This window comes from Notamacropus eugenii, chromosome 6, assembly GCF_028372415.1.
Source record: "Notamacropus eugenii isolate mMacEug1 chromosome 6, mMacEug1.pri_v2, whole genome shotgun sequence".
Lineage (NCBI taxonomy): Eukaryota > Metazoa > Chordata > Mammalia > Diprotodontia > Macropodidae > Notamacropus > Notamacropus eugenii.
Genome location: NC_092877.1, coordinates 7,587,124 through 7,609,545, shown reverse-complemented (window position 1 = coordinate 7,609,545; position 22,422 = coordinate 7,587,124). Strand labels below are relative to the sequence as shown.

Genomic DNA, 22,422 nt, shown 5'->3' with positions numbered 1-22,422 from the left:
GAGGGGCTTCTCCCGTGGGAGGGCGGGGTACGGGGATGGCTGGAGGGTCAGGGGTCAGCAGTCCTGGGGGTAGCAGGGGTGATTGGGATGGCCCCACCGCCCCGAGCCCGAATTGCTGAGAAAGACAGGGTGAAGGGGGGCACTGAGCCGGCCTATAGAGTGGGGGTGGCTAGAGGGCACCCCCAGGAGTCAGGTGCAGGGGGCTGAGCAGGAGGATGGGGAGGGAAGGCCCAGCTGGGCCCCCCCACCAGTCTGCCAAGGGTTAACTGACCGGAGGCCCCGGTGCATTGTGGGACTTGTAGGCGCTAGGCATTGTGGGAGCTGTCGTAAAAGGCCGTCCACGTGCTTTCCGGTCATGGCTGCCGGCGTGAGGTTTTGGAAGGCATCTCCGAGCGCTCGCTGGGCGCCCGGGCCGACTGGGGAATCGACTTGGGCGGTTGTGGGCCCGCGTGACCCCGGGAACGGCCCGTGGCTCCCCTGTGCCTCGGTTTCCTCGTTTGTCAAGGGGCGGGAGTGGCCTCCACGGCTGCTGAGGCCATTTCGGTCCCTTCTGGGCATGACATTTGTACGTAGTAGGTGCTTAATAAGTGCTTGTTTCCTTGCTTCTCCGCTCCCAGAGAGCCTTGACTGCCCGGGAAGGCGGCGTGGGTGACCCCCTAAGGGTCAGGAGGACTGGTGGTCTTAGGGCCTGGCCCTGGCCCTGCTCTTGGGGAATGGGCGCCCGACCTGGCCCCGGGATTTAGACTTGGGGAGCCCTGCCGGGGCGGGAGGCGGGTGGGGGGGCTTCAGAACCTTCAGCGGGGCACTTTGAGACTGATACGTCGCCCTGTGGTGGGTTTCCTTTTGTATCTTTATGCCTCTGGCACAGTACCCTGAGTGGGGTCCGGGGCTTAGGGCCCTCCCTGGCCCAGGAGTCCAGGACACTAGTGCAGATTCACCAGGAGAGGGTGACTGTGTGGGTGGGTTTAGCTTAATTAGTTTCATTGTAGCATTGCTGGAGTTACAGTCAGGAAGACCTGAACTCAAATTCTGAATACAGTTTCCACCTCGGATACTTAGTAGCTGGGTGACCCTGGGAAGTTGCTTAACCTCTCTTTGCCTTCCTTTACTCATCTGTGAAATGAAATGGTTGGTCTCAATGGCCTCCAAGACCCCTTTTAAATCTAAACTTAGTCTTATTTGCGGTGGAATGGATTACATGAGGTTGTGGGGTGTGTATGTAAATTTTGCTTGTAAAGTGAAAAAAATATGCTTCAGTCTGCATTCAGATTCCATCGGGTCTTTCCCTGGACGTGGATAGCATTTTTTTCATCTCGAGTCCTTTGGGATTGTCTTGGATCGTTGGATTGCAGAGAATAGCTAAATCATTCACAGTTAATCATGGTGCAGTGTTTACTGTTACCGTGCTCACTTCACTTTGCCATCAGTTCGTGTAAGCTGGGCTCCTTTCTAGAATGAATTGGAAACCAGTAGCCAGATTTGTCTTGTGGAGTTCCCCTATTTTCATTTCCCATGTAAACAGGTCCCAAAGAATAAGACAGGAAATATCTGGTGATTTGCAAGAATACCTCAAAGCTAGCAAAGATCATCTTTTAGTGACTTTTTGCTTCCTAGAACATTTGGAGAAGGAAAGTGAGGAAGACACAATACCAGCTATGGCCGGTTTTAATGTTTATCATATTGTGAAGGGAGTGGGCAGAGCCCAGTTTTTGCAAGTTAGTAGATATTCTTGTTTAACTTGTCTAAATGAACTGGTAAATACATTGGCATGTGAAAACAGATATCTGTATTTCACTTTGGCTCCATATTCACTGATAAGGATCTCAAATCTACTGTAGCTTCTGAGTGTGTATGTATGTATATATGTGTATGTATGTGTGTGTGTGTGTGTACGTATGTGTAGTACGATGTAGATCACAAAAGGTATAGATGCCTCGAGGGTAGTGAATTCCATGCAAAAGCCTGGATGACCATTGTCAAAATGATTCAGTTATGTAGAGGTATTGCTGTTCCTTCCAGTTCTTAGCTTCCATGACCCTATATGTATTGTCTCACCCGTGATATGTTTCAGTTACTGTGCTCATAAATTCTACCTTATCTGACTATCTTCATATTGTTTATAATTTTATTAGGGCCTAACTTAAAACATCAAAACTCCTTAGAGTATATCAACTTTTAAACTTGTATCCTTGAGAAAAATTGCTGTCAGGAAATAGAGTGTTTTTGAATAGACTAAGTGAAGCAGTAGATTCACAAAATTACTGTAAGGTACCACATAAGAGTGGTTTTGCAAAGCCATCACAATTGTTTGTTTCTAGGATATCGGCAAAGCAATCAACAAATAGTTATTAATCAACAAACATCTCCTATGTGCTAGATTAGAAATCATAGGAATGGGACGAATTGACCAAGTTTGCTGGTGGGTTTAGAGCTTATCAAGTGAGATAATGTCCGGAAGGGTTCTGTTAACTTTGGAATGTTTTGTCATTGTTTTTGTGGGTAAGAAGGAAAGGGGACTGGACCTGTGGTTTCATTCCGTGCCTGTAAATCCCTGCCCCGATCTCTCATTTGTAGTCCTAAGAGATTGCTTGGAGCATCCTGGTTGCATAGTATGTATCATAGGAAATGAGCACAGCTCTCTGCAAGGCCCTCCCACGCTATATTGCTTCTCTGTCTGTCGTTTTGGAATACCTTTATTTCTCAAGAGTTTGGGGATATTAGCGTGTCATGAAAATGTTTATGATGTGATGTGAGGTCCTGTATCATCTTGTTTTTTGACAAGAGTTGGATGTAGATACTGCTAACAGCCATGGTGGGTGGAAGGTTGCGTAGGTATGTGTGAGTAATGTAATTGGACGTGAAGAGTATGGATTGATAGACTGACGGAGCTGTACCATTGGCTGAAGGCAAAGGTGGCAAAAGTCCCTTCACCCCCTGCGACTATCTTGGGAAGTTCATGTGTAGGAGCAAATGAGTTAACATACCTGAAGCACTCTGCAAACCTTCAAGTGCTATATAAATGCTGGTGATCTATTGTTACTAACTGAAATAGGGATGTATGAACAAGCTGGGATTTTTGTGGTGTATGGGATAGTCCTATAGCTGCTAATATAGTGCTGTCATAACTTACAGTCATATAATGGGTGACCAAATAGGACTTGCACAGTGCATAGATGTATTTAAGTTGTTCACACCAACCCCTTCTTTTAAAAGGTTTGTAAAAACTTTTCCCCTTTGAATATATCTTGCTTGTGGTGAGTATAATAAGTGTAGCATACAGTGAGTCCATTGAAAGGCCGCTTAGGAGAAGCGCATGATAGAATAGGGCTCAAATTGAGATAATAACCCTAATGGTTTTGAATGGACCTACTTGAACTGGGCCCACTGGGCTATTTGCTTTGGAGTCAGTTAGATATTCATGTTGAGACTTTTAATTATATTTTGTGACCATGTTAGTGGTTTAATCAAGTCTTAGTTCAGTGCTTTCTTATTTCGCTCATAGTGAATGGATATTTAAAAAGCTTCTTGTCCAGTTCCCCTTCCCCACCTTCTTGGCTCCTCCGTTCCTCTGGGTGACTATTTAGTTCAGCTTTTGAGAAGCAGTTTTGTTTTTGGACACTTTATTCTGGACATTTTATAAGTTGTATTGTGTTTGCTTTTTTGGTTGGCACATATGATGTTACAATTGCGTTAGCTTCGAGTCGTCTGACACAGAAATAATAGGTCACGCTTAAGTGATGGTCCTAACTGCAGTCTCGCTTGTGCAGTTCCAACTCTACAAACAGTAGTTCTGCAGGGAAGAGTAGACTGTGATTTACCTATTCCCTGACATAAAAAGTAACAGTTTAGTCTGTAAATTACGCCAAGATTTCTGACTTTTCACTCCTACGGAGAATTGTGCAATATGGAGAAAAATACCAGTACTTAGCATTTGTGCCCTTGGTTAAGAGTGACCTCCCGAGCCTTGAAGGGTTGAAGGGCGGGCAGTGGGGAGATATTTTATTTGTTGACTTTTTCTTTCTAATTTACTAAGTTTTAGTTCTTTCGTGACCATTTAAATGCTGGATTAATTTCTTCTTGTAAGATAAACTGCAGTGGCCACTGATGGATTCTGTGAAACAGCATTTCTTTAGAGAATTGATTCCTTGGGATCACAGAAGTAGGGTTGTCAGAAGGCCCAGTTCCCTTATTTTACAAATGAGGAAATGGTAGCCCAGAGAGGTTAAGTGACCTCGACCTGGGATTTGAATCCCCGTCTTAGGACTTTGAATGTAGTACTCTTTCTGTAAATTTGCTCTTTTCTGGACATCCTAAAGGGAAAAAAAAAAATCTCCTTTTCTGGGTGAAAGAGCAGCTTCAGAAGGAAGATTTTCCAAAAAATTATTAATGTTCTTGAGTAATTGAGAGCAGGGCTTCTCAAACTTAGTTCACTTGCAACCCCTTCAGAGCTGGGGTCAAGCCCCCAGAAGAACCATACTCAGTTTTGCATCTGCTTTCCTTGTGTCCTAAATTGCTTTTATTCCTGCAAAAATATTCCCTCAGAATTGTTTTCCTCTGTATTAAAAGGCAGTTGAGTTATGTATGAATTTTCTCTATCAAAAAATTCCATTATGTGGTTAAATTTGACAAATGGCCTTATCTGTCAATTCCTGACCATTTTCTGCTCACCCTGCCACCCCACACCCTTCTGTGTTGTGGCCCACCATTAGCATTTAAGCTCCTTCAGGGAAAGGACTATCTTCCTTGTGCTTGTATTACCAGTATTTAACGCTGTGCCTGACAAATTCTAAATACTTAATAAATGCTTTATCATACATGTTGTTTTTGAAGTTTTATGAAAGCAAAAAAAAAAATCCTAGAACTTAAAATTGCAAAAGCTGACCTCATACAAAATGACTTAGCAAAAAATTAGAACTTTTCCTGTGGGTGAAATATCCTTTTAAAAGTGCTTATACACCAATGACTTTCTTTAGTTGTTCAACTTTGAAATCTACGTTTCTGGAGCCTTATAAAGAAGATACAATAACAGTAGTACACCTTTGAATCATGTCTTTTTAATGTTTTTTACACATGGATTAAACCCTGCAAGACTGATTAAATAAGATTTTGGGGACTTTCTAAAATCACCTAACAAAATGGCGCTTGAATTTCCTTCTTTCCCACTCTTTTGACTGTTCCCCATTAGAACTGCAGTCTAGAGTATGATGTAGTAGGAACTGACTCTTAAAAGTTGGAATCAAAACTTGTGGTAGAATCTAACTAGGTCTGTGATTTCAGCACTCAACTGTTATGTATTAGTAAATCAATACGTTTGGGAGAAGTTGCCTGAAATTGAAGCTCAGTGACCTGCCCACAGTCACACAGCCGTGGTGTCGGATTCGTGTACTCCTGTATCCCAGGCCCAGCAGTCTTTGTTACTGGATTCCGTGTTTTCTCAGTGAAGTGACATCTTCTTCTTGACTAAGTGGGCTACTAAAAGCAGTCTGCTTCATCTCGTGAATGACGTGAGACTGGCTAATCAATCAAGGCTCTTACAGTGTTTCCCACTGCTTTTTTCTTATTCTATCCCACATAAATACATTTAATGACATTAAAGTTTGCCAACAACTCTCTCCCTTGCATTATAATTGAACTCTTCCGTTGAAAACTGGGGTGTAACCCTCAAAATAAGTTTATCATTTGTAGAAGACACGCTGTAGAACTCCATAAAATTAGAACAGTCTAACTTTGTGCATGCATGAAAGCTAGTAACTTTGAACCAGTAGGAGAACACAATAGGTTTTTCCATCTTGACTTTCATAAATAATGTTCAGTCGTTAGGACAACTGCATACAGCTGTTTCCTTGTTAAGAACCCTCTTATTCAGTTAGAAATGAATTAAACTCATTAAAAAAATTATAGAAAATAATTTTCTTTCACCAAGATATCAAGTCCCCAAAGAAGACTCAATGCTTTTGACTATATATTTTGCCTCAAAACGTTGCCTTCTTAAACCTTTTTCTTGATTCATGGTGTTTGATGATATAATGATTTCTTCATAGAACTGCATTTTTAAAAATCTGGGAAAACTATTGCATGCAAAGATTGATAAATATTAGACTAAAGATTCTGAGGAACTAAAATGTCTGAGAGAAAACCTTATTCACTGGGCGTCAAACAATGACCAAGGAAATTGGAGATGCTGTTAATGTGCTGAATTTATACACTGTGATTGATCAGTGTTCTCATGCCATCGAAAGACTTGTGCTTATTTGGAGCTATATCCAAAAGGGCAAAAAAAATGATACTCCCTTTGACCTACTGATACAGGTATGAGGCTGATACCCAAAAAAATTAAAGAGAGAAAAAGAACCAGCAGGTACCAAAAAATCCTCGTGGTAGCACTATTTGTTGTACAAAGAACCAGAAACTAAGTTATTGTCCTCATTATGTCACCATTTCCATACCCCCCACCCACACCCCAACATCCTTCCCATATCTAAGATGTTGCCAAGGCCTTCTGGTTTCACTATACATGGCCGAGATGCCACCTTTTCTCCTCTGATGTTGCTGCCCCCTGATGCCAGCTCTCATCCTCTAAGGCCTGGACTGTTGTAGCTGCTGGTGGCTTTGTCTGCCTCACATCTCTCAGTGTGCCAGGCCATTTTCCATTCAGCCACTAAAGTGATTTTCCTAAAGCACCAATTTGACCATGTTACCCCCACCCTTTTCAAATAAACTCCCTATTGCCTATAGGATCAAATGCAAAACAATGTCCAAGTCCTTTATAACCTGTCCCCTCCTACCCTTCCATTCATATTGGACCTTACTCCCTGACACCTAATAGATCCAGTGACAGTGGCCTCCTGACTTTCTATCTCTAGACTCCAGATATCTTTTCTGTCTCTCCTGCCTATAATCCTCTCCCTCCACTCCTAACTACTGATGTCTTTGGTTTCCTTGAAGTCTCAACTAAAATCCTACCTCCTACAGGAAGCTTTCCCTAACCCCTCTTAATTCTAGTGCCTTCCCTCTTTAAATTCCTGTTTATAGCTTGCCTTGTATATATTTGTTTGCATAGTGTCACCTCCCCCAATTAGGTTATAAGGTCCAGAAGGACAGGGATGCCACCAGCATCCACGGTGAGGGACAGGAAAGCAAGAGAGCAACCTGTTTATTCATCTGAGGGTCAGAGTATTTAAAGGCTGTAACCACAATCACATACAAACTGAGCTCAACTCCTTGCACCCAAAACAAGTAACAACACTTATCCTGCTCCTGCAGCTAGATCCTGAGTTCCCAGGCCCAATTGCAACTTTATGCAAAGAACATCAGTATCTGTAGGAATGTCAGGTTCCAGGGTCATGGTGAGCTTTTGCCAGGGTTTGGGTAAGCCCAAGTCCCATGGGAACAGGCTTCGCCTCAGCTGTGGCCTTGATCACGGGACTTGCGCTCCCCTTAGCCCTCTACACAGGGACTCTCTGCTTAGCACAGAGCCTGGACATAGTAGGCATTTAATAAATGTTTCTTGAATTGAAGGATGCACATCAGTTGGGGTATAACTGAACAAACAGTATGAATGTAATAGAATATTGTGCTATAGGAAATGCAAGAGGGCTGGAGTCAGAGAGATTGGAGATTTATATGAACTGAAGCACACATGTGAACACCTGGGAGAATAATTTATACATGGATGAAAACAAAGAACAATTTGGAAATGCTTAATGCAGTGACCAGCCACAACCCGACAGGAACATGTGGTCAGGAGATGCTGGACCAGACCTGCATTTTTGGATGTAGCCCATGTTCAGATTTGTCTTGGCTTAAAAGGAGGGGTTTTATGTGGGTGGGAGGGACAGAAAGCGTAGGGATAGTTATGCTCCCCCAAATAAAAAAGTATCATTTGCTTTCAGAAAAACTGGGAAGAACTTGTATGAACTGATGCAGAGGGAAATGAGCAGAACCAGGAAAACATTGTATAGTATTAACAGTGTTGATGATCAGCTATGAATGACTTATCCCTTCTCAGCAGCACAATGATCCAAGGCTAGTGCAAAGGACTCAAATGAAAATGCTATCCATATCCAGATTAAGAATTAATGAACTCGGGGGAGGAGCCAAGATGGTGGAGTAGAAAGATACACATATGCTAGCTCTGAACCCACAGCCCATAAAATATCTGTAAAGAAGAACTCCCAACAAATTCTGGAGCAGCAGAAGCCACAGAAAACGGAGTAGATGAGATTTCTGTTCCAGAGAGACCTGAAAACCTGATGCGAAAGGTCGTGCACTGGACCTGGAGCAGAGCCCAGCCCTGCCTTGGCTGCGCGGCACTGGGGAGGAGCAGATCCAAGCGGGCTTCAGGGACAGACTCTCCAGCAGCCACGCAGGTCCCTCCACCCACAGGTGACAAGCGTCGGTGAGAGGGTCTCTTTGGCTGGTCGAGAGGGGAGTGGGGTGTCCCCATAACTCAGGCCCTCTCGGGAGGCAGCAACAGGGGGCGGCAGCGGACAGGGGCTCCCAAAGCAGGCAGGAGCTCGGATCCATTGTTGAAGGTCTTTGCATAAACCCCCTGAGGGAACTAAGCCCCATGGGGCGGCCCTGCCTGCACCTGAGCACCTGAACTTAATCTCACACTGAATAGCAGCCCTGCCCCTGCACAAAGCCCCGAGGCTGGGAAGCAGCATTTGAATCTCAGACCCCAAGTGCTGGATGGGCAGATCTGGAGGCAAGGCAGGTGTGGAAAGAAAGCTCAGAAGTCAAGTCACTGGCTGGGAAAATGCCCAGAAAAGGGAAAAAAAATAAGACTATAGAAGGTTACTTTCTTGGTGAACAGATAATTCCCCCCTTCCTTTCGGATGAGGAAGAACAATGCTTACCATCAGGGAAAGACACAGAAGTCAAGGCTTCTGTATCCCACACATCCAAAATAAATATACCATGGGCTGAGGCCATGGAAGAGCTCAGAAAGGATTTTGAAAATCAAGTTAGAGAGGTGGAGGAAAAACTGGGAAGAGAAATGAGAGAGATGAAAGAAAAGCATGAAAAGCAGGTCAACACCTTGCTAAAGGAGACCCCAAAAAATGCTGAAGAAAATAACACCTTGAAAAATAGGCTAACTCAATTGGCAAAAGAGGTTCAAAAAGCCAGTGAGGAGAAGAATGCTTTAAAAAGCAGAATTAGCCAAATGGAAAAGGAGGTTGAAAATCTCACTGAAGAAAATAGTTCTTTCAAAATTGGAATGGAACAGATGGAGGCTAATGACTTTATGAGAAACCAAGAATTGATAAACTCTGAGTAAAGATCAAAGCATATTTTTTCACTTGCTTTATTCTTGTGGTTTTTTTCTTTTGATTTGTTTCTTTCACAACTATGTCTAATGTAGAAATCTTTTTACATGATACCACATGTATGTGTGTGTTCGTCCTTCATTGCCAAAGAAGACCATGCTATCAGAGAAATGACGACATGACTTGCACTTGACTTTGTTTTGAGTGAGGGAGGGCTGTGCAGGTCACCAGCCTCACTTCTCCTCCAGAGCCATCTGGGTCCAGTGACCAGATATTCATCAGGATGACTGGAGATGACCCAGGATGAGGCAGTTGGGGTTAAGTGACGTGCCCAAGGTCACAAAGCTAGTGAGTGTCAAGTGTCTGAGGTGAGATTTGAACTCAGATCCTCCTGACTCCTGCACTGGTGCTCTATCCACTGCACCACCTAGCTGCCCCCCTACCCTTTGGTAACCTTCACCTGAGCCTACCACTTCAGCTGCTATTCCCTCCCTTCCTCTTCCCTTTCACAACCTTTCACGTAAGAATGACTCTCTCTGCTATCTTTGTTTCGTCCCGTCCCACTCACAATCTGGCCTCTGACCACTGGCCCCACCACTTGATCTCTCCAGAATTGCCAGTAATCTCTTCATTGCTAAATCTAGAGGGTTTTCTCCATTTTTCACCCTTCCGGACGTCTCCATAGCATCTGAAACTTATGAGCAGCCACTCCTGCTGGATTTCTGTGATGAACACATGTATAAAATATTTAAAACAGCCTACCATTTTCAGAAGAGGAGAGGGGAAGAAGGGAAGGAGAAAAATTTGGAACTCAGTCTTGTAAAAGTGAATGCTAAAAATTTTCTTTTTGTGTAACTGGAGAAAAAATACTATTTGTTCTATGGTACATGTGGAGAACACTTCCTCCCCAAAAAGAAATTATGAAAATAAACACAAGCAGAGACATGAAATTAGTGTGTTATCATTTGCAAATGACAAAAAAGAAGCATCTTGAAACATTTTAAAATACACAGAAGAGAACAGAAGGAGACGTAAACAGGACAGGTTTTGAAACAGACTTGTTGAACTTGTTATATACTTTTTAAAAATAAATCTGGAGATTTGCTGTTTTTTATTTTTACCGTATCAGTGCTCTCACTGATGAAATACCCAAAGTTCATATCCAAGAACATAGATCAGTAGGATAAAATTTTCCCTTGTTGCTCCAGTACCTAAATTAGTGAAAAGACCCGCTTGTGTCTAAGAAGTATAAACTTTTGGAGTAGTACATATTCATTTGCCTCAACATGATGCCTTGGCAGAATTAATAATGTTGCAAGCGGCTTTGTCTACCTTGATTGAGTTATGACAGGTCTACTAAATATTTCAGTCAGCCAGGGGATTCTTGTGGGAAGAGACAGAATTTGCAAAAGTACCTTGCAGTCATGGTCTCGAGATAATGAGTGAATGACGCAAGCTGGAAAGTGTGCCAATAAAGTCCATAGAGAAATACAGGATGCTACGAGTTTAGACAGTGTTTGCTGGACTCCTGAAGGATTTCCAGAAGAAAATCACATGTGGTGTAAGGTAGATTTAGCTTCTCTTAATGTATATGTCTGGACTTCAACTTCCAAGAACATTTCTAGCTATTATATTTGCTATCTAAGAGGGATTTGGTTAATACAAGTTATTTGACCCAGGTGAACTTTATTCTTGGGTACTGAGGATGTTGTGAATATGATTTCGGAACAACTCTTGGTGATATTTAAAAGATCATGGAAAATGAGAAAGATACCACAATTCTGGAGAAAGAGAAACATCCCAGTTTTCAAAAAGGAGAACTGACAAATATCTACAAACCAAGTTTTCCTTCATTTCCAGAAAAAATTCTAGGCAAATAACAAAAGAGATGTTTAGTAAACTTGTAGAAAAGGAAAGAATGATTAAAAAGATCTCTTCAAGTCGGTCCTGTTCATTGATAATCACCAAGCTTGGACTAAAGAAAACATGAGCCAGTACCTCTATCTGCAGAAGTGGGGAACTTATGAGTGTAAGATACTGCTTATATCCAGCTTTTGGGATATTTGTTTTGCTGAGCTATATTTTCTCTTTATTCTTTGTTAATAGGGGATGGTTCTTTGCAAGGGAAAGCAGTGATATATTAATATATTGGGAAGTGATATAAAAACAAGATAGCAAAATTTTTAAAATAGGTCATATGAGATTAACCTTATTTGCTTCCTTTTTTTACTTTCTAAACTTGTATATCAGAAGATATTGTAGATTTAATTTGCTTATGTTTCCACAAAGCATTTGATAAAATCTCTTACTATTCTTAGAGAAAAGATGAAGAAATGTGGACTAGCTAGATGATAACAGGTAGGTTTGGAACGGATTAGTCCTACACTGGTTTTCACTAGTGGTTCAGTGTCAGCAGGTGATCTTCAGTGGAGTAGTTCAAGGAGTTGTGCTACTACTGTATTAACATTTTTCTCAGTGATTAAGATAAGGGCATGGATGGCATATCTTATGGCACTAAACATTATGGTATGTGAACATAATGGAATATTACTGCACCTTAAGAAATGAGAAAATGAACAGTTATTTCAGTTTTTCACTACTTAGGCCATGTTTTTCTGTTTACCTCTGTTGTCTGGCCTTGCTTCTATCTTTTGTATAGTTCCTTTTTTAAATCAATTGATTGGTCAGTCCCCTGTGTTTGTCCTTGGTTCTCGAAGAGGACCGTGATGTCAGAGAATGACGACATGCCTTGCAGTTGACTTGGATTTGAGTGAGGGAGGGTTGATCCATATTAGTCTCTGGGTAAATCCCATTTTTACTTCTGCTTGAAATTGTTTTCCATTGTGTCTTCAGAATTTCTCTCTTGAGCATCTCCCATCCCCTGTAACATTTTGGTTAATGGAATCCTACCTAGCTTTCCTTTCAAGCCCTTGAAAAATGTTTTTCCAACATCTAGGGCACATGTCATACTATGCTCAGATTTCCTCTCCTTTTCTGTCACAATCATTTCCATTCTTGCAGCCAATTTTTTCTTACTAGAATCAGATACAAAAGAGAATTTCCTCTTGTAAGTTCCTCTACTTTTTGAAGGACGAAATTATCCCAAAGATACGCCAACGAATTACTAGCTACTTTGCTTTCAGGTGAGGTGGGGAGAGGAAAGAGGGAGGGAGGGAAGGAGAGACAGAGAGGTTCAACAGCTAGCAGAACAGTTGAAGTCTCCATTACTATATCAAGCCTCTGTGCTAGGCTTATAATTGGTTCCACAAACTCATCTATCCCTCTTTCTGTCCTGGTGGTCTGTAGTGTACTCCAACAACAAAATAACTTCTGTTTCTCCCTTTGTTGAACTTTTCCCAACTACTCTGTGTCATGCTTCCCTGCTCTCATTCCTGGATCATGGTCACAGAGTTGAAAGGGACTTTGGAGGCCATTTCATCCAACCGATACTTGTACAGAAATCCCAGCTACCACATCCCTGACAGCCGTTTATCCTGACTTTCCATCTGGATGGAATACTTGGTACCACATTTGGAGTTAACACTCAAAACACATTGAACAACCAACAAACTTTACATGTGTGTATGTGTACATATAGGTACACATACACACAGAGAGACACTTTACATGTGTTATGTCACTTGATCCTTGCAACAACCCTGTAAGTGTCACTGGTATTATTCCCATTTTACAGATGAGAAAAGTTTAGAGAGGGTCATAGGACCATAAATTTAGAGCAGCAAGGGATGTTATAAATCTAGTCCAACCCACTTATTTTATAGTTAAGGAAACAGGCTTAAAGAGATTCAATGTCTTGCCTAGGGTCATTGAGGTGGTAAGTAAGTAAGGTGGGAATTTGAACACAGATTCTCCCATTATGCCAATTCTGCCTCCTCAAATGATTTCTCTGTGATCCTCTAGAAAATTTTGGAAGCAAGATACAAATCTAGGTCTCTGGACTGCAAGCCTGCCATTCGATTATTCTGAAGAATATGGTTCAGACTTAACAAATATGCTGTGATCAGTAAAGTACCCATTTCCTTGATTGGTCTTGTCCCCTCCTCCTCATTACTTCTCAAGTTTATGTTCAAGATCTGTTGATACCAGAAGAGATTTGTGTGTGTGTGTGTGTGTGTGTGTGTGTGTGTGTGTGTGTGTGTGCGCAGTGTAGAAAGAACTAAGAAGAGCGAACCACTTGTATACTAAAAAACAGTGGTGGCCCATGGGCCAGTGTGGTCTACAACTGAGGCCTGAACTAGATTAAAGTCTAATTGGGAAATCCTTTGACATAGTAAATAAAAGTAAACTGTTACCTATATAATGTTAATTGGTTGTTTTTGAGTTGGTACGTGGCCCCTAGGAATCTTCACTTTGAGTTTGACAGCACTGTAGGTATCACCACCATGACTGATTTCATCATGGAGAAGGCTGGATTGAGCTCACAGTAGGTTTCTCTCTAAGGCTTAGTCTTCTGTGTGCATGTGGTTGGTGGAGGTTGCTTTTATATTTCCCTATTTTCATTCATCTTATGTAAATTTCGGCTAAATATTATGCCTTCTTGTCATGAACAATCATTTTCTGACTCCATCTGCTTATAATTTGCATTAGATTTTCCATAAATATCAATGTTCTTCAAGAAACTCCTCTGATTTTAGTTAAATCAGCTGGTTAGTAGAGTCACAACTTCCATTCCCCAGAGTCATTTCAATAAGCAAGATTTGCCAAAATATCTCTTAAGTGGTAGCATAGCCTAACAGAAATAATTTTTCCTTTAAAAAAGCAGGTATTTTTAAAAATTATGGTTGTAACTATCTTAGTTGTAATCAGGGGGAGAAATTATCCTAAAGGTAGTCTCCGTGTAAAACACTTTCCCGCCTATTTTGAGTATCCTAGGTAATCTATAGTCAGATTTATGGTAGAGGCGAGGAGTTGTATTCTTTTTTATTTTGTGTTTGTAGTGAATTTGAATCCGTTAAAGATAATTTATTGTTTCAGAACTTGTGCTAGTGATCGCCACGAGCAAACCTGAAAGGTTTGGAAACTTTCCCTGGTGTATTTCTGTAAAACTCAGGAATTTTTAGTGTCCCCAGTTAATTATAAACCTAAATGTTTCCTTATTCATGGTGTGTTTAAAGATGATCATTTAGCTAAAAAAGTTGTTAAGTCCATTGGCTTCTCGGCTTGCAAAACTAGAGAGAATGCAGTTAAAAACGTTTCCCTTCAATTAAAATTATTTAAGGAAGGCTGTCTATTCAATGTATATGCTGGCTTTAAAAATAGACTTAAAACCAAGTGTGGTAGCATGCGCCTTTGATTGCTGCTTCACTGTACCGCTGCTGGGGAGGCTGAGGCTGCTGGGTTGCTTTTCAAGAGTTTTGAGCTAAATCCAAACTAAGTCTGGCACCAATGTGGGTTTGGAGAGGGGGAGAAATGAAGGAGGCACCAGGCTCCCTGGGGAGGGAGCAGATCAGCCCGAACAGGAAAGTAAGCAGGTCAAAACTTGTTTGCTGATGAATGCTGAGGTTAGACCCGTGAGTGACCTCTGAACTTGAGCCTGAATGAAGGAGGGAGTTGGGGATGATGTGTTATTTCGGTTATGCCTGGCTCCCCATGACCTCATTTAGGGTTTTCTTGGCAAAGATGCTGGAGTGGTTTGCCATTCCCTTCTCTAGCTCATTTTTGATGAGAAAACTAATTTTATAGATGAGGAAACTGAGGCAAACAGGGTTAAGTGATTTGTCCAGGGTCATCCAGTTCCCGTGTGTCTGAAGCCACATTTGAATGGCCCCCCTGGCTGCCCCAGAGCCGTGGAAATGAAAGGTCAGATCATGAAATACACACGTAAGGAGAAGAGCTACAGGAAGCATTTCTCTCAGCTTTGGGGGGCGGGGGCTCAAAAGAAAGGATGAAACAGAATAGAACAAACAGTTTCATTTGAGACTTATTGCAAGTTTTTGTTCTGATGTCGCATCGGATTCTAAATTTCTCTGTCCCTCCTCCAGAAGACAGTGGAGCAAAATAAATCCTCACATTGACCGAGTCTGGCGACATTGGCAGCGCCCCCCACCAGGAGGACCTGCTTCTGTCAAGAGCCCTTAAGAGACCAGGACCAGTTCTGTGATCTCCCTGGCACCTCCCAGCGTCTTAAGGATCCCCTGAGGAGAGCTGCCCAGTTGCCTGCCTCCTGTTATCTAATCAGGATGTGGTAACGCGGGCCCTCAAATTTGGTCCTCTTGGCCTGGCCTTGGAATGGCAGAAATGGTTTTGTTTGGTTGTTCTTGTGTGTATTACATCCTGGTTCTGCTGCCTTCGCTGAGTCAGTGTCTCTAAGTCTTTTCATTCTTCTGAATTTTTCATAGTCATCCTTTGTTATGATAGTCATTTCCTGTGGCATTCATATATCACAATTTGTTTAGCTCCCCCATTCCCCCACCCCCTGTGGCAGATGCCTCCCAGGTATCAGGGACTCCAAAGTGATGGGATAAATATTTTAATGTCTCCAGGAGTTTTCATTGTGATTGGTATCTCCTTGAAGTACACACCTAACAGGAGGCTCTCTGTGCCAAGGGGGATAGATGTTGTGGTCACCAAAGTAGACAATTTACATTGTCAAAAATTAAAAACATTTTACACAAATAAAACCAACGATTATAAGCTAAGAATAAAAGCTATAGAGTGGTTGAATATTCGCATCAAAAAACACTGATATTCAAGATATGTAGAATAGTGACAAAAATATATGTAACACACTCATTACCCAAAAAAATAAGAGAAAGGATATGAAGTTTTAAAAAGAATTACACGTGATAAATGGTGATTTGAAAAACACTTCAAATCCCATAGTAAGAGGAATGTAAGCTAAAATAACTGTGATTTCATCGTATTCCCTATAAATTGGCAAAGATGACTAAAAAACCAGGAACAGTCCCTTTTGGAGGGACATGGGAGGAGACAGAAGCATGCTGTGATGCACGGTGGGCAGATTTGTGAATGGCCTTACTATCCTGAATCAGTTTGGAATGAAGAAGAAAAGGACAGCTTGCTGTTACTTGACCTGGTGAGCCCTACTGTGGAGAGTATAATCAATGCAAGTCCAACAGGCAGCCAGGTGCAGTGGATGGAACATGGGATTTGGAGTCAGGAGAATCTGGATTCAAATCCTGCCTCAAAAAGTTCTTGGCTACGTCACCTAGGTAAGCCACTCAATCTTTTCCTCCTCTATTCAGTGAGGATATTAGCATGTGGGCTTCACAGGGCTATTGTGACTCTGTGTGTGTACCTACACACACACACACACACACACACACATAAATACACACATACACATACGTGTAACTTTGCAAACATTAAAGTGCTATCTTAATGTAACTTATAATTTTTATTGTCACATACCAAAATATTCATAACCACTTTTTCTGTGATAACGAAGAGCAAGAACCAAAATGGATGCCCATCAGCTGGGGAACTGCTTAAAGAATTATGGCAGATCAGCTGTTATACTGTTAGGCAGTGAGAAGTGATCAGATGAGGGGTTTGGAGAAATGAAGATTCGAATGAGTGGAGCAGAACCAGCTGATTCAGAAACTTAAGTCTTGCTGTTTTGCATTGCAAGAGGAAAAAAATAGAGTTCAATGTGCTCATTTCATTATGTGTTATTAATGTTGCCATTAGCAATCACTGGCTGTTTCGCAAGCCTGTTGATGGCAATGCCAAATCAAGAATTTAAAAATAGGATTGGCAGATTTTGAAAAATCAAAACTATGTGATGTGAGAGAATTGTATTAGACTGTGCACTGATGGAGCTCAATCCCTGTCAGGACAGAATAGACTATAAGATACAGTGACAATTGTGACTGGCTTGTCATGTTATTTGGAAACATTATATGCTTCACAGATAATTGTTCTTATTGGGAAATATGATTGAGGTGCCACATTTTCCAAGTTTAAATGTGATTAATCAATCAAAAGATCCTATGAAAAGGAAGATTGTTTGCAAAACTGTGTGTTGACATAGAAGCCAGTGTGGGGTATTTCAATATCTTTGTGAAACTATTTCAATAAAAAGAAGAAATTGCAGTTTTCCTTAGTGTTGATAAGAAGAAAAATTCACTTTATAATAAAAGTTTCCTCCTGAAATGCATATTTGTTGAATTCTTTTGAAAAACTGAGTTCTTAAACCCATGTAAATTCCTCAGATTCCAGCTCTGATGTGGAAAGAAAAGAGACTGCTTGTGTTTTTTTGAAGTTAGAACTATTGGTAATTAGTTTATAAAATATAGTACTTTATAAACTTCCAAATCTGAAAAATACCTGCCCCACAGATGAAATACAATGAACTAAAGCTCCGAGTACTAGTCACTTGACTAATCAATGGAAATAATTCTCAGCGTATTTTAAAGACCCGGATATTTCTAAATATGGATAACTAAGGTACTCTTCTCTGGGGCTAAATGCATCTGATCTTGCTCTGAACAAGAACAGTTAATGGTTTTGTCTACTGATAATCAATTGAAACAATTATTTAGATCAGAAATTCTTAATATGTTTTACCTATTGTTGGATAGCGTTCTCTGGTTTATTGTATAAAAAGAAATACATTTTTACTACCATTCATAACATCTTCATGTGAAATGGGGTTTTCTGCTAAAGAAGGATAAAAGATCAATCTTAGTTGGTTTAAGAAGAATTGAAACATATCACTGACACTACATTTCAAGAAATGTGCTGAAAAAGAACCCTGCCTACCACCTTAAAAATTATTTTGGTTTGTTTCCGTCTTTTTTTCTTTTTTAATGAGAGGCTGAGTGGTATAGTTGATAGAGAGCCAACTTTGGAGTCAGAAAGACCCAGGGTTAAGTTCTGGCTCTGGCAAATACTTCCTGGGTGTCTCTGGGCAAGTCACTTAATCTCTCTCCCCAGGCAACCCTTTGAGACTATAAATCTCAAATGTTGCACCAATTTGCATTGATACTGAGAGTTTCCATATTGAGATTTCCTTATTTTCAGGAAATCACAAATAAAAAAAAGAAATTTAAGCATATTAAAGTATATTGTAATTATATTTCATTCAGAATGCTCATTAACTCCACAGGACTTGGAAATGTTTAATTATTCAGCTTAACTTCCTGGCATGCATACTGTGTATCCTGCATTTAGGAGAGGAGAGGCCTCATGTCTTAGGTGTTGAGGTTACTGGGCAGTATATTATAATACAAAGAATACTAGAGGAAGAGTTGGGAGAACCCAACGCTTCTTTTTCTGCTGACGTGGGCTCTGGGGGGGGTCTGAAAACCCCCAAGGTAGCCAGGAATCTGGTCTGATTTCACCAGCTTGTCAGTGCTCTAGTTTATGGGTGTTAAACCTGACTTGTTGACCACAAAGGCTGTGAACCAGATTAAAATGTATTTGAGAAATGTTTATCAAAATAAATAAAAATTTAACCTAGACAGCATCAGTTTGTGGTTTTCTAATTCAGTATGTGACCTGCTAGGATCCCTTTCTATTTGAGTTATTAGCACTGCTCTGGATATAGCCCTTCTTTTTTTACCCTAGACCTAGACCTTTTTTAATGGAAGATTCAGTATAAGAGACCTTCCATGTTGCCATGCCTGAATGAACCCCTGCATTTCCTTCTGTAACCTCTACCCATCTCCTGCATCACTGAGCTCCTCCGAGGCATGAGTTGACAATGGTACCCAATCAGGAAGAACTCCGAATTCCAATACAAAGTAACCTATATGCAGGATACATGGTTGGTTGGTTGTTGTCCTTCGTTTTCGAAGAGGACCAAAATCCAGCCTCAGAAATTTACTAGCTGTTGTGACTCTGGGTAGGTTACTGAGTCTCTTCATCTGTAAAATGGGAAGGAAAATAGGAATGATTGTAAGAATCAAATGAGATCTTACTTGTAAAGTGATTGCTACACAGATACTAGCTATGCAGACAGCATGCACATGCATGCAATGCTTAAGCCCTCTGTGTTGAAAGTCATGGCAGCTGCTTTCTTTGGATTTTCCACAGAGCTCTTTCTGAATTAGCTGAAAGAAAAGATGTCAGCAGCGAGATGAGAACACCATGTTGTGCCCTTGGTTTCACAATACGGACTTTGTTGCAAGAAGGGGACAGCCTAAGGATCATGAAGTAGAGCAGGGATTCTCAACCTGGGGTCTGTAAATTTGATTTTTTTAATGTATTCTGATAATTATATTTCAATAAAATTAGTTTCTTTTGTAATGCTTTGTATTTGATATTATAAATTTAAAAAACATGATTCCAAAAAAGCTGTCCAAAGTCTTTACCAGATTACCCAAGGGCTCCAGAATGACGTATGAGTTGGATAAAGTGGAGCCTATGGGGTAACTTCTTTATATTGGTGCCAAGAACAGGAAATTGCTTATTCAGGCAATGTGTGTTGTATTTCATGCCCAATAATTGCTTATCTTTGTTCACCTTTTGCCTTCAGCAGTCTTAGGCACCTTGACTCTACGTTAAGGCTTGACTAAAGGAAGTTGAAGGTCCCAAACTAGGGAGGTGACAATCCTACTATATTCTACTCTGGTCAGACCACATGGAGAGTATATTCTAGCTAGTTCAGGATAGCATGTTCCAGAAAGTGTATCTGTGAACTGGAGAGTATCCAAAGGAAGGCAGCCAAGATGGTGAAGCGCCTCAAGCTCCTATCTGAATTTCAGCACAAGGATCTGGGGGTGAGCAATTGATCTGGAGAAGAGCGTACTGAGAGAGGGCAATATGATGACTGTCTTAAAGGTCCGTAGACCTGATACATAAAAGGGAATAAAAACTCCAAAGGGCAGAGCGAGGACCAAGGGGCAGAAGTCCCAGAGAGGCAGCTTCAGGCTTGATCTAAGGGAAAACTTCCTAACAGAAGAAACTAGGTAGAAGTAAATGCATTGTTTCAGGAAATGGTGGGCCCGCCCTCCCTGGAGTCTTCAGTCAAAGCCTTGAGGAGCACTTGTTACATATGCCAAAGATGGAATTTTTGTTTAGGTAAATTTTGGACTAAAAGGCCACTAAGGATCTTTCCTACCCAATAATCTATATATAGTCCTGTGACCGGGGCAGCAGCAACATTCTGAGAGGACATGACCTCTGTTTTTGTGACCTGATTTCATGAATATAGAATAGATAATGAAGCCCAGTACTCAAGAAAAAGGAAAAAAGAACTCAATTTACTAGATACTTTGCTTTACTTGGGGATCACATCTAATAGAAAGAAAAAATAGCTAGAATTTTTAGAAAAACAACATATGAGGAAACATCATAAACCTTCAAAGTTCCCAGAGTCCTTACTCAATGCCAGTGGGAGACTTGCACAGTTTGGAGGAGCAAATATTTGTGCAAGTGCTTTACACAGTGCTTGGCACATAGGAGACCTGTCAATTTATATTCCTTTCTTTGCATCTATCTCAACCACCATCTAATATGGCTCCTTAACCAGGAGAAGGAGCCTCTAGAAACTAGAATTTGTACCCTGTTATTATGTAGTTGTAGAGTGGAAAGAGTACTGGGTCATGAGTCAGAGGACCTCGGTCTATCTAATCCTGGCTCTGCCTGCTGTGTGACCTGCTGTGTGACCTTGAGTAAATCACTCAGATGTCTCAATAGTCTCATCTGTAAAATGGAGGTCATACTACCTGGCCTCTGATTTCCCAGGGTTGTAGCCCACAAAAGCAAGAAAAAGTACTCTGAAATCTACTGTACAGGGCAGTTGTACGGTGGGAGTGCTATTTCTTTAAGTCATATCTAAGGTGGGAGTGCTGTTTCTTTAAGTCATATCTAGACATCCTAAAAATTACATTGTCATGAAAAGAGACAGAGGACCTGGATTTGAATCCCAGGTCTGTAACTTGCTACCAAGGGACCTTGGTCATCTCACTTTTTTAGTGCTGATTTCTCATCTATAAAATGCAGATTTTTGAAAGGAATTGGACTAAAATCTAGTCACTACATGATCTCCAAAGTCCTTTCCAGTTTGAAATCTCTAATGTCAAAAAATCCTCAAAAAAATGTTTTGAAATGTTTTTCCACTGTGTGTAGAATGCATATAATTCACTGATGAGAAATTTTGTTCATCTACAATATATATCTCTTCACCTGGAAAACCTGTTTGTGAGTTGATATTTCTGATATATACCTTGTACCAGTACCAGCAAATGTGGTGACATAAATCTGAATATTGATACATATACATGACATTAGTGCTTGAGAACATCTTTTCTATATCAAAGTGAAATCAATAAAATCAAAGGTTATCATTTCAATAAACCTGAGACTGAAATTCAAAGGTGCTTGTGTCCTGAGTATTTTATTTGGGCAATAACTGAACGGTGCATAGATTTGATGCCTGGGGTCCCTCCCAATCTTAGGCAGTTTACCCTTCCTGAGTATATTATCAATGACCTTAGGCCATGGTCATACCTCTCTGATCAGTTATGCTTCTGATGGACAGGCTCGGTTTCCAAAGTTCAAGTTCACAGAAGAGTTTGGAATAGTCAAGAAAAAGTGTAAAGACTGGTCTGTTAAAAATATTGGCAAAGCAGAGGAACACAAGCAGATGAAGTAGCAAGAGACCTGAATACCAATCCTGCCTTTTACCTTTAGTTATATTGCCCCAGACAAGTATAGCTAGAAGGGACTTGGGGGATGAGCTTGGCCAAGCCCCTCATTTACTCAGGGATTGAGGACCATTTCTAGAGCCTTCAGAATACATTTGGGTGGGAAGGAATCATGAACTGGGGAGAAGACGTGGGTTCTAATCTTATCTCTAGTCGTAATTGGTTATATGGCCATGGGCAAGTCACTTGAGCAGGCTGAGCTTCCAATTCTCTGTTTATAGGGGTGAGAATAAAAAGACACCTTGATCTACTTATTATGGAAAATGAAATGAGAAGTACTTTGGATAGACAAAAACAAAACAAAACAACAAAAAAACCCAACTCTAAATAGAAACAAAAGACGACTGTTACTGTCATTGTAGTAGAGAGCAAAGATAAGCATTGCGAGAAGAGTTAGAATCACCCTTTCAAGCCTGGGGTCAGTCGTCCATCTCTCCACCAGCATTGTCATAGAATAATGCCTGATGTGCTGGTGATGGCCAAATACACTGGCAGCTGACTTGAACTTGTGATTATTT

General features: G+C 41.0%; 1 long non-coding RNA gene across 1 annotated transcript; it reads left to right on the top strand.

The window, feature by feature from the left end:
• The first annotated feature begins 316 nt into the window (after positions 1 to 316).
• LOC140510081 (uncharacterized) lies at positions 317 to 21,573 on the top strand. Its single transcript, XR_011969083.1, has 3 exons — positions 317 to 565; positions 15,272 to 16,462; positions 19,290 to 21,573. It is a non-coding gene; the product is annotated as an uncharacterized lncRNA (long non-coding RNA).
• The last annotated feature ends 849 nt before the right edge of the window (positions 21,574 to 22,422 follow it).